Below are 12,728 nucleotides of genomic sequence, written 5' to 3'. Positions count from 1 at the left end.
CAGTTAAGCGATCGCGTCTACCACGTTGAGTACACGTACCGTACGCACAGTTGCATCGGTTCTAAGCGTTCAGCAGCAAGTTGAACTAGGTCCTTACGCCGACGGCTGTAACCCATCCTCTATTCTGTCCTACCGCCCATAATCAGGCAACCATCACACGAAACACTAATGGTCATCTCCTCTCTTAGCCATCTGGTATACTTCCGCCAATAGAAAATTTTCCGAAAGCCCCTTGCAAATGCTCGTCGTTCCACTCTCTTTTATTTTCAGAAGTCAAGTAATTTAGCTTCGCCCATTCAGTCCCAAAACTTTTACAACAATACTTGTTACATTGTTTTATCCCTCTGTGTTTCACTGGATTGTGGGGCTAGATTTTGACAGGATTAGGAGATCGCCAAATGCAAACAATAATATAAAAGAAATAAACGATGATACAACTAGAACTCTTAGAAATAAACTGCAGTTTATGGCGGGTCATGGCCCATCGAACATAGGCCGGTGTGAGGTGGAGCGTACACCATTAAGTAGTGGTTTTGACTTTGTACATATGTACTGTTTGTGTTTTCCTTTTCTTTTTCGTTTGTAAATTCATAGCTATGGTGTTCTTTTAATCATTGATAAAGGTCTTCTTAGGCACTTGTGGGTTTTATTGTTGTTGTTCTGAAGAAGGTGTGGTTATCTACGCCGAAACCTGGGTTAACACTTAACACTAGTTGCTTTTTCGCAATCGAGGCGGCTTTTTAGTTTTTTAAAAAAACAAGCCAGAAATAGCACTACAATTACTCCTTCGTGGTCAGTCCAAAGAAGTCAGTCCGCAGAGCCACACCTGAGTTGCAGATTGCGAAGACACCCGTGCACCACGTCCTACATACACAAATTCTTTCTTATGACTCTGCTGTTGCAATGATGGCTGAGACTGAGGAATATGACTATTTGAAACGTGTTCCTTTCTCAGAGGAGGCCACATTTCATTTGAACAGTGTCATCAACTGACACGATGCTAAGATCTGAGAGTACAAGAACCTCCACGCTGTGTTTGACACCGTCAGAGATTCAGGATACTCCGGACTATATTCCAACAAGAATGAGATTTTCACTCTGCAGCGGAGTGTGCGCTGATATGAAACTTCCTGGCAGATTATAACTGTGTGCCGGACCGAAACTCGAACTCGGGACCTTTGCCTTTCGCGGGCATAGTGGTTGAGCACTTGCCCGCGAAAGGCAAAGGTCCCGAGTTCGAGTCTCGGTCCGGCACACAGTTTTAATCTGCCAGGAAGTTTTATATTCCAACAAGATGGTACATCATCTTACTGAGGATTAGATGTTCGTGTCTGTCTGGATACAACATTTCCGGGAAGATGGATCGGGCCTGATGGTCCAATCAACTGGCCTCCGCGATCACCACACAACACAGCTGGATTTCTTTTTTTAGTGTTATGTCAAGGACCAGGTTCACCAAAAACCAGTGAAAAACATCGCAGCATTACAGCGCAGAATTATGACGTCACAACATCCATCCCTCAAGAAATGTTGACCACCACATGGGTGGAACTGGAATGTCGCCAGGATGCAGGAGCACACGTCGAAATTTCATAAGTGCGCACACACACACACACACACACACACACACACACACACACACACACACACACACACACACACACACCACTTAAATATGTTAGATGTACTTCACGATAAAAGATGTGTGTATGTGTCATTTTTCTTCTTCATGCACTTTGTAATCGGGGAGAGGCTTCTGGGACACTGTATTTTATCAAGAGAGGAGATGACAGTTATGAACCAGTTAAAACACAACATGAGCACAATGTGCAAATATAAAATATATTGAAACTTCCTGGGAGATTAAAACTGTGTGCCCGACCGAGACTCGAACTCGGGACCTTTGCCTTTCGCGGGCAACTGCTCTACCATCTGAGCTACCGAAGCACGACACACGCCCGGTACTCACAGCTTTACATCTGCCAGTATCTCGTCTCCTACCTTCCAAACTTTACAGAAGCTCTCCTCCGAACCTTGCAGAACTAGCACTCCTGAAAGAAAGGATATAGCGGAGACATGGCTTAGCCACAGCCTGGGGGATGTTTCCAGAATGAGATTTTCACTCTGCAGCGGAGGAGACGAGATACTGGCAGATGTAAGGCCGTGAGTAGCGGGCGTGAGTCGTGCTTCGGTAGCTCAGATGGTAGAGCACTTGCCCGCGAAAGGCAAAGGTCCCGAGTTCGAGTCTCGGTCGGGCACACAGTTTTAATCTGCCAGGAAGTTTCATATCAGCGCACACTCCGCTGCAGAGTGAAAATCTCATTCTGGATAAAATATAGTGCATATTTTGAAGAAGAAAAATTTATAAATTTCCTACACGTTACGATTTCGAGAACCGAAGAACACATTTTTCAGTTTACACAAGAAGCCGACTTGTCTGACTGCAATCATTACTGCCACATCGAATCATCCCGAATGCTATAAACACGCGTATATCTTTCGCTTCTGTGGTTGCTGCAGTTCAACAAGGAATTTGAGAAAACGCTACGAACAGTAAAACAAATTTCTATCAGATTATAATGATTTTCATATGCACAAGTAAACGTAACTAATACACTAAAACTACAACACACAAAAGTACTAATAACAAGATAAAACGTGCTACTGTACTATGAAATATAACAGAACCGCACGAAATAAAATTGGAAGGTTACTCCGAAAAAAACGTTCCGTTTAAAATAAAATTTCAAATTTCGTCACTGATACGGCATAAAAATTATGAACAGATTTATAAGCTCCGTTGTGTACAATATTACATGTGATAACTACGAAAAGTATTATGTACGGCAAACGATAAGAAAAACTCTGAGGATTACAAAGTGTACAGATATGCTACTAACGAGATGTAGGGTTTTGACTTGCAAACTGAAAAACATAACGTTACAAACATCGATAACAATCTAAAAGTTTTGCACGCAGTCAACATGGGACATTATCTAGACAAAGATGAGGCGTTGCAAATTTACGCAGTAAACATAACGGAACCGGATAAATTACACAACGGACGGAATGAATTAATCGTGGACGTGTATTTCAGTTTATACGGGCACCTGCTACTATGTAAAGTTACCCGGTATGCAAAACATGCCTGTTGCTCCGGTGTACCTGTCCTGCTGCTGACGCCTGCGAGGATCGACTGACTACGATGTAAACAGACCAACAGGTGGAAGGAAGCGTCCTCTATTCTAAATTATCCAACTCTGCGTCAGTATTTTACGATTACGGATACTATTTTAACTGTGCAAGAAATAACTATGATATGTCTAATAACGAAGTAATGGAATTTTGGATAGCACGTTAAAGTTCCTCATTTTAACGAAATGTTGTAACACATGCAAAGTATTTTATCGCTTTTGTAACCACCACTAGATATCGGTAGTGGATGGATTTTTATTTTATATTTTGATTCCACTAAATAAAACGTTTCAAAATACTTTTATATCAGTTTTCTTCACCACCGCTCTACATGTGTTACAACCATCAATCTCATCTGTTCCTGCATATTTCACACCGCTCCAGGGTGTCTCAAAGCTCTTTGACCCTGTACGCTGCAGACGTTCTCAACCGCCTTCCCCCCCCCCCCCCCCCCTCCCACTCCCTGCTACATGCTGACGACATCACCCACCTAGTCGCTCACCACATACTCCAACTCCCCCAAGCCTCTCACCAACGCCACCTGAATCTCCTTTACGAGTGACATAGTACATGGAAAAATCCATAGAAAAGTCATCATGTTTGGTCACACCGCTCGGCGTATCCATCGTCCACATTTCCAGCTCTCTGCCTACAGCCATCCTATCACTCTGACTAACACCGTAAAGTATTTAGGACTAATCTTCGACATAAAACTAACATGGGATGCTCACCATCTTATCGTCAAACAAGAAAGCCTGAAACCGACAAAAACTACTGAAAGGCCGCAAATGGGATGTACGTCCTTCCACTATTAGCTCCACCCATAAATCGCTTACCTGCCCCATCCTCACCTACACCAACGTTGCCTTGATCTCCGCTTCCCCTAAACTCTAGAAGTCCCTTGCAGTCCCGGAAAGACACGTAGTCCGTCTCGTCTTCTGCATCTGCCTACCTTCACCAGCTCAATGCTATACCGATTCATCCACTTCCCACACCTTCTTCTCTTCCTAGAGTACCTCCAGGTCCAATTTACTAGTCACAAAACCCAGCCCAGGCACCCAATATCCCACTCACTAATCACTCATACAGTTACACTGCTGCTCCAGTTTAAAACATATACCACCTACCCTGCACCTTCAACTCATTATCCTCCCTCTTCCGCTGGAATTTCAACCAACTCTCAATCCCCAATGATGAAATCAATCCAGAGATATACATTGCTTTCCCCAACTAGTAACAACGCGCAATCTCATGCCATCTTTTATCTTTCTCCCTCCTCCTTGCTGACTTTTAATCGCTAGCTTCACTTTCACAGGGTCCTATAATCATATCTATCATCCCACTTATGTCACGTCCATGATCATTTTCATGCATCACCAGCAGCCCAATTACACCATAGCATCATTCACAGTGAGTGAGTACAGTTTAACTGTGATATACAAATCATTGATATTGTCCACCAGTGTAGTTTTTTTGACAAACTTCATTTATTGTCATCAGTTTTTATGTAAAAATTGTAAGTATTGTCCACGGCCGTGTATTTAAAAAAATCATCATTTATTGTTTTTATGTATTTTAAAACATCTGTCCAATTTGTGTAGCCTGTGGCTGAAGAGCGAATTTATCCACTGCCTGCCCACCCCTTGGCGGAGAACTCAAATAACAATAAAGAAAGAAAAGCTATTTTACGTCATTTTCCTTCATCAACGTCCTATACGCCGTTACAATAACCACCTCTGTTACTGTCTATTTCACCACACTGCAAGTGTATTTGCGCAAACCACCGCCTACCCCCTGCAGTATGGTGAGACACTGTCTACCTATTCACAGACCATAACCTCCAAATCACCCAAGCCACCCTCCAACGCCATTTCAATCTCCTAGTCGAGTTGTATAATACGTGGAAAATGCAAGTAAGTCCACAGAAAAGGTAAGCCACCATCTTTGATCTCACCACTCAGTGTTTCTTTGGTCCAGATTTCCACCTCTCCATCTACGACGAACCCATCCCTCTGACTAACACAGCAAAGGACTTAGGACTAATCCTTGAAATAATAATATCGTCATATACACACCTCCTCCCCATCCAATACAAACCCCAAAACTGACCAAATTTACTAACAGGCCGCACCTCTGGTCTACATCCATCTGTCATTATCTTCACCCGTAAATTCTTCATCCGCTCCATCCTAACATATGCTAATACTGCTCGGATCTCTACTTCCCCGAGGCATCTGTCCACCTCCCGCAGCTGCCTACCTTCTCCGACAGGCATTCTATATCAACTCATCCGTTTCTCGCACATTCTTGTGTTCTTGGAGCACATTAGAACCCAATACATTAACCGCATAACCCAGTTATGGTACCCAGCATCCTATTCACTAATCACCACATTCTACTCCGCTATTACATCCATTTATCGGTCCTCAGTCGCTGGAATTTCAAACAGCTCCAACTACCCAACGATAAAATCTGTCCCAAGACATACCCTTATTTCCAGTACTCCTCACAATGCAATATGTTGAGTTGCAGGGACTCAGCGGAGTCTCTGCTTGGCTCGCTTTTACCTGACGTGACACTAACACTGACAATGAAGATCATGTGTCGCTCGGAGAACGCTTGGAGCAGAATTATAACGAGCTAAATGTGATAAAACCTTTTGCATAACAAAAGGAGGTAGCTGCTGCGATAATGAAATTAAAGGACAGGAAAGAATATAACCCATACTGTAAATTGAGCCGGCCGAAGTGGCCGTGCGGTTAAAGGCGCTGCAGTCTGGAACCGCAAGACCGCTACGGTCGCAGGTTCGAATCCTGCCTCGGGCATGGATGTTTGTGATGTCCTTAGGTTAGTTAGGTTTAACTAGTTCTAAGTTCTAGGGGACTAATGACCTCGGCAGTTGAGTCCCATAGTGCTCAGAGCCGTTTGAACCTGTAAATTGACGTGAGTCGCTTTTAGTGGCGTATTTTATCTCTGTCATTAGTGAGCTTTTCATACAGGGAAGGATCCCCGATAGCTCGAACGTGACACACGAAGTAATACTGTGACAGGCCCATACTGAGCTCATGGAACTAAGATAGTGCCCATGCGGGTTTCGGAAAGGCAGATCTATTGACGAAGCAATCAATTAAGGCCCTTGAAATTGTCTGCTTCCAGAAGTACTGGCAATGATTATTGATATGGAGGGTGCATTCAGCGTCTGATGGCTTGCAATGTTCAACTGTCTCAGGGACCATTGGGCCCCATAGTCCCTCTAGCAAATAAAACTGACACCACTATGGTGGAGAGGAAGAATTAATGGGCGGTTAAATAGAAAAAAATAACGCCAGGCGCTTATCATGGATTACAGAACAGTGTTCGCGACGCCTAATACTTGATGATGACTTTAGAACTACTAATTAATTTTGCCAAGTATTACTCATAAAAAAGACACCAGAACTGCGCACTACTACAAACGTTTAGTGGTGCTGTAGTTTAGCTAGATATGCTTAACAGATTTTTGCAATTGACGTTACTGTTGAATAGCACGAAACGAAACAAAAATAAGTTACTAAGATGAGAAAAGGCAGCCCGCAAGAATCTATGGGGGGTCCTATCTTCTGGGACCTAATTATGAACGCCTTCTGTTTCTCTTTCACGGGGAGAACACTGTCTATGGGGTAGTGAGGTATGAAAACGAAGTCCTGGTGGTGGTATCTGCAAACTCTTGGGCAAAACTGGAGAAAGGGCTGTTGGTGCACTCTAACAGATACGGCGGTGGTGTTCAAATAATAAACTAGCAGTTGTTGTTGTTGGGGTCTTCAGTCCTGAGACTGGTTTGTTGCAGCTCTCGATGCTACTCTATCCTGTGCAAGCTTCTTCATCTCCTAGTACTTATTGCGACCTACATCCTTCTGAATCTGCTTAGTGTATTCATCTCTTGGTCTCCCTCTACGATTTTTGCCCTCCACGCTGCCCTCCAATGCTAAATTTGTGATCCATTGATGCCCCAGAACATGCCCTACCAACCGGTCCCTTCTTCTTGTCAAGTTCTGCCACAAACGCCTCTTCTCCCCTATTCTATTCAATACCTCCTCATTAGCTACATGATCTACCCATCCAATCTTCAGCATAATCACCACATAAAACTAGTTATATACTACTCAAAAACCAACTATCTCAGACAAGAAACGCCACAGTTAAAATCAATAACATACTCATATCACACAGCAAGGTCAGCAGATATTTCTTTCTTCCTCGGGCTTGTCCCGCTCCAACGCGGGGTCAGCTTTGTTATGACTGATTTGGCAGTGTTAATTGCGGAGGGGGGCCAGATGCCTTTTCTGCCGCCACCTCGAACCCCCCCGGGACAGAAGTAGTGTACCCCAGCTGTCCGCGTCTAGTGTAAGGCATGCAATAGTGCGAACGTTTTCAAATGTCTGCGAGTCGTGTAACTGAAGCGGAACTTGGGGACCAGCCCGGTATTCACCTAGCGGGATGTGGAAAACCGCCTAAAAACCACATCCAGGCTGGCCGGCATACCGGCCCTCGTCGTTAATCTGCCGGGCGGATTCGTCCCGGTGCCACCGCGTCTACCCGAGTCCAAGAAGCAGCGCATTAGCGCTATCGGCTACCCTGGCAGGTCAAGATCAGCAGATATATGAGCGTCCAATTGAATGAGAGGAGGAAATTTATGACACAGAATTAGCAGTTAAAATTAAGCACAAGTTTGTGTGTACCGTTGTCTGGGCGTATCGGTTACGATTCGAGACCTGTGGATCCATTCTTAGACAAGTGCAGAGGAGTGTACTCCGCGCGCTCACTGAGGCCTTCGGTGCAGCACTCAAGTCTACACTGGTATTACTGGGTATCTGCCCCATCGATGTTCAAGTACGATACGGAAACCCATGCCACTGGTTAAATCGAGGCAGACTTGAGAGGACGCAATCGATTACAGAGGTAAATATCAATAATAAAATCCAACTCTGGGCCTGGTGTACAGATAGACAGCAGCATGAATGGGACGATAGGATCGACCGTAGACGTGTCCCATGAGTCAAATAGAACTACGGTCGCTCCTAGTTGACCCGACTACGAGAATGGAGCACTTCACTACTAGAGATGGGCCTTCTCTGGCCATGTATACAGTATACAGACGGCAACAACACTCTGCGACTGAGGAGAAACAAGTAGCCTGAATACGTAGTGTTTAACTTAATTTACACCAAACAGAATGAGGGAACGGACTGAATAACTTGAACTTAGACAGGATTGGTCAAGATAGTGAAGGAAGGACGTTACTTAACTCTGCTGCCAATTAAGTGTGAGGAGCGCTGCAGCATCATTTTCACAATAGAGAACTGAGTGGTGCTGATGCCGAAGTATGGGGTCAATATACATGGCAACCAAGTGGAAAGAGATCAAAGAAGTTCGGAACGCATGTGTATGAGAAGAGCAGCAGCAGAACCACCAAAAGAAAAAGTACATCAAGGAAACAGTGAGGAAGAAAGATCATCAGACATAAGTTCAGATAGAGATGATGATGATGATGATGATGATGATGATGATGATGAGTCTGAAAGGGGTACTGATGAAAAGGCTAATTACTACTATAAAGTGTTCAATTCAAACGTAAAATTATTTAAATAATACGTCACAAAATTTTATACACAGGAACCCAAATAGCAATGCGAAGCCTCTGGTGCTGATTTGCCATGCAGGATCATTTGGAAGTAGTTTACACGTCACTGCACAATCACGAACCTTGGGCAAATCTAAGAGTTATGATTACCATGGCAACAGAATAGAGACAGAGGGTCTCGTTATATTTTTTTTCACGTCTACTTCTCTCTCCTTGCCTTCTTGCGTTACTACATTTTTCTGTTAACGTAGCTGTGGATTTCCATATTATAAATTCACTGTCAAACTAAAATAAATATGGAACATATTGAATATAAGGACCTGTCTTAGAATCACAAGACGGCGTAGTCAGTTACAACAGCAACAAATAAATAAATGTCCAGCCTAGCGCAGATGAGCCGTTACAGAATAGGCCAAAATGAACGAAGAAGTGGTATCTTTCTTGACGCTGTATGCGCCCAACTGCAGCTACAACCATCTCTGTTTCGTAAAACCAGCTAACTGAATCAGTTTTCTCCAATGGGGCCAAGCCAGATTGTAAACTTTGCCCTCTCTCGTTGAATCAGATTCAAGTTAAGGAATACTGAAAGAGACCTAGGCGGAAAGTTTTGGTGTCGACATGACAAATTTCTCTTTTATGTTCTTTTTGGGTGCACATTACGAATTTCAGCTTTGCAGCTCGCGTTTTCCCCAGAAGCATAAGCAAATTGCATAAAAGACAAAAAAATCAGCTTTCTTTCCGTTTTAGCTCACAGTGTAGAAAGATGTATTTTTCGAGAAGTATCATGCAGTACTAAATTAAGGAGGCCAAAATTCCTACAATTTTGATCTTGTTTTGGAGTAAGCGTTCATCAGACAATGGGATGGATAGCAGTTTGCTTTCCGCTTTGTATGCTTTTTTTGCATTCTCATTCACTTGCTTCATTCTCACTATTTCTCTCACACTGTACATTCTAAGCACCTCACTCGACCTACAAGCAGGGCTCTTCTGCTTGACCTACCTACCACCCCCTCCCTTCCCGCCACTGCCATCCCGTATCGCCATACATCGTTTTCTCTAAGTCGCATTACTTGTACTTGCTCTTTCGTCCACTGCATTACGTACACTGGTTGGTATGAAAGACCTTTCGAATAAAGTGATGAGTTTGAAATGTCTTGCTTGTGATAGTGCGTTTGGAGGGAATACTTACCACCTTATTTTATTCCTACTCTTTGAATGTGCAAACAATCCACAGCGACGACCGCGCCACGTCAAAATTTTCCCATGCCTGCCCTTGTGACCTTCTCAGATTTCAGCCAGATATTTCTCTACAGTATATCTTCATGACACACTGGATTTACTTGTGAATATAAACGCTCCGATCGGAAGAATGAATCGAAAGAGGTGGCGTTGTGGTAAAACGTTGGATTACAGATGGTCTATGACAACAGCAGTCGTCCTTCAAGGGACCGATCGCTTCGTAGATTGCACGTGTGTGGGTAAATCTCAGCGATCGGTCGTTGATCGCTGGTCGCATGGAAATACCAGGTAATCTGGTGGATCGCATGCGATTTACGCTGCCTGGCTGGTTAGCAGCTGTGTGTGGCAGTGTGGCAGCGAATCGTTTATTTATCAAACGTGGTTGTGCGGTTTTGTTTCGTTGTTGGGTAAGAAATTTACGTTACAATATATACTTGTCCAGTGACCACGAACTACTGTGAGAACTGAAGTGGAAAGCGTAGTTGCGATTTGTGTTAAGAAGTAATACAAAGTACACCATCCGGTTTTGTAATGATTAGCATTTTGAAGTTTGTAACATAGAAGTAGAATTGATACGAAGTTAACAGTAATAGTAGCGATACAATTACCTATCTAATTTTTTGAGCTATTTATAAAATAATTTTATGCATTATTGTGGTTTTTAACTTTTAAATTGAATGACACACGTACCTATTGTAACGTTAAAAGAACACCGTAATTTAAATGTTAAGGGCAAATCTATTATACAGTTATACTTAAGCCCCTTGTCATTTCATATAATCCAATTACCATTCATATAATTTACACACTACTGGCTATTAAAACTGCTACACCAAGAAGAAATGCAGATGATAAACGGTTATTCATTGGACAAATACATTATACTAGAATTGACATGTGATTAAATTTTCACGCAATTTGGTGCTTAGATCCTGAAAAATCAGTACCCAGAACAACCACCTCTGGCCACAAAAACGGCCTTGATACGCCTGGGCACTGAGTCAAACAGAGCTTTGATGGCGTGTACAGGTACAGCTGCCCATGCAGCTTCAACACGATTCCGCAGTTCATCAAGAGTAGTGACTGGCGTATCCTGACGAGCCAGTTGCTCGGCCACCATTGACCAGACGTTTTCAATTGGTGACAGATCTGGAGAGTGTGCTGGCCAGGGCAGCAGTCGAACATTTTCTGTATCCAGTAAGGCCCGTACAGGACCTGCAACATGCGGTCGTGCATTATCCTGCTGAAATGTAGGGTTTCGCAGGGATCGAATGAAGGGTAGAGCCACGGGTCGTAACACATCTGAAATGTAACGTCCACTGTTCCGTCAATTCGAACAGGAGGTGACCGAGACGTGCAACCAATGGCACCCCATACCATCACGCCGGATGATACGCCAATATGGCGATGACGAATACACGCTTCCAATGTGCGTTCACCGTGATGTCGACAAACACGGATGCGACCATCATGATGCTGTAAGCAGAACCTGTATTCATCTGGAAAAAATGACGTTTTGCCATTCGTGCACCCAGGTCCGTCGTTGAGTACACCATCACAGGCGTTCCTGTCTATGACGCAGCGTCAAGGGTAACCGCAGCCAATGTCTCCGAGCTTAGTCCACGCTGCTGCAAACGTCGTCGAACTGTTCGTGCAGATGGTTGTTGTCTTGCGAACGTCCTCATATGTTGACTCAGGGATCGAGACGTGGCTTCACGATCCGTTACAGCCATGCGGATAAGACGCCTGTCATCTCGACTGCTAGTGATACCAGGCCGTTGGGATCCAGCACGGCGTTCCGTATTACCTCCTGAACCCACCGATTCCATATCCTGCTAACAGTCATTGGATCTCGACCAAAGCGAACAGCAATGTAGCGATAGATCGCAATCGCGATAAGCTACAATCCGACCTATATCAAAGTCGGAAACGTGATGGTACGCATTTCTCCTCCTTACACGAGGCATCACAACAACTTTTCACCAGGCAACGCCGGCCAACTGCTGTTCGTGTATGAGAAATCGTTTGGAAACTTTACTCGTGTCAGCACGTTTTAGGTGTCGCCACCGGCGCCAACCTTGTGTGAATACTCTGAAAAGCTAATCATTTGCATATCACAGCATCTTCTTCCTGTCGATTAAATTTCGCGTCTATAGCACGTCATCTTCGTGGTGTAGCAATTTTAATGGCCAGCAGTGTAATAAGAGTTGGTGGTAATCAGTAGTGCAGCTACTGACAACATATCTACGGACACATCGAGTAAATTGTATCTTCTTCTTCTCACGGTATTACAACCCTGTGTGGGTTTTAGCCTCATCAACAAGTTTCTTCCATTCTGCCCTCTCCAGCGCCGTTCTCCGCCATCCTCGGAAACTGAGAGATTTTTCTTCCACATCATCTATCCACCGTTTTCGTGGCCTTCCTCTCTGTCGCCTTTCGGTTGGCCTCCATTCAAAAATCTTTTTAGTTGTTCCAGTATCGATCCTGAGGACATGCCCAAGCCAGGCTATTCTTCTACTTTTTATAATTCTTACGATGTCAGCTCCTTGTATGAGGCGGTCCAGATCAGTATTCGTTATGGATGTCCAGAAACCATTGTTATCCTGAACTGCTCCATAGATCTTACGCAGCACTCTACGTTCAAATATCCTGAGCTGTTGCTAATCAACACTCG

At 43.9% G+C, this 12,728-nt stretch overlaps 1 protein-coding gene across 1 annotated transcript in view; it reads right to left on the bottom strand.

Annotated features, from left to right (window-relative positions):
- The window catches only part of LOC126482192 (ankyrin repeat domain-containing protein 11-like), a 164,099-nt gene that overhangs the window by 101,065 nt on the left and 50,306 nt on the right, over positions 1-12,728 (bottom strand). The window lies entirely within an intron of this gene.

Source organism: Schistocerca serialis, chromosome 5, assembly GCF_023864345.2.
Source record: "Schistocerca serialis cubense isolate TAMUIC-IGC-003099 chromosome 5, iqSchSeri2.2, whole genome shotgun sequence".
NCBI lineage: Eukaryota > Metazoa > Arthropoda > Insecta > Orthoptera > Acrididae > Schistocerca > Schistocerca serialis.
Note: the sequence above shows the minus strand (reverse complement) of the source record. Positions and strands in the feature narration are given on the sequence as shown.